Consider the following 955-nt stretch of genomic DNA (forward strand, 5'->3'; position numbering starts at 1 on the left):
GGCCGGCCCCATGAGACGGTGGTCTTCTCGGCCCCTGGTGGTCCGAGGTCGTTCCCGCTGCCCAGATTCATGCGCCACGGCCTCCTACAGACAATGCACTTTGATTTATTGCGCTATCAGTAATAGCACCCGAGATATCACCAGATATATATTGGATATTTCCCTCACCCTGAGTGTCCAGCCCCATGAGACGGTGGTTTTCTCGGACCCTGGTGGTCCGAGGTCGTTCCCGCTGCACAGATTCATGCGCCAGGGCCTCCTACAGACAACGCACTTTGATTTATTGCGCTATCTGTAATAGCACCCGAGATATCACCAGATATATATTGGATTTTCCACTGACCCTGAGTGTCCGGCCCCATGAGACTGTGGTTTTCTCGGCCCCTAGTGGTCCGAGGTCGTTCCCGCTGCACAGATTCATGCGCCAGAGCCTCCTACAGACAACGCACTTTGATTTATTGCGCTATCTGTAATAGCACCCGAGATATCACAAGATATTTATTGGATTTTTCCCTGACCCTGAGTGTCCGGCCCCATGAGACTGTGGTTTTCTCGGCCCCTGGTGGTCCGAGGTCGTTCCCGCTGCACACATTCATGCGCCAGGGCCTCCTGCAGATAATTCACTTTGATTTATCGCGCTATCTCTAATAGCACCCGAGATATCACCAGATATATGCTGGATTTTTACATGACCTTGGGTGACGGATTCCGAATATCTGTAATTTTCTCGGCCACTGGTGGTCCGAGGTCGTTCCTGCTGCACAGATTCATTCGCCAGTGCCTCCTACAGACAATGCACTTTGATTTATTGCGCTGTCCGTAATAGCACCCGAGATATCACCAGATATATATTGGATTTTCCCCTGACCCTGAGTGTCCGGCCCCATGAGACTGTGGTTTTCTCGGCCCCTAGTGGTCCGAGGTCGTTCCCGCTGCACAGATTCATGCCCCAGGG

This window comes from Nomia melanderi, unplaced genomic scaffold, assembly GCF_051020985.1.
Source record: "Nomia melanderi isolate GNS246 unplaced genomic scaffold, iyNomMela1 scaffold0014, whole genome shotgun sequence".
In the NCBI taxonomy this organism is placed as follows: domain Eukaryota; kingdom Metazoa; phylum Arthropoda; class Insecta; order Hymenoptera; family Halictidae; genus Nomia; species Nomia melanderi.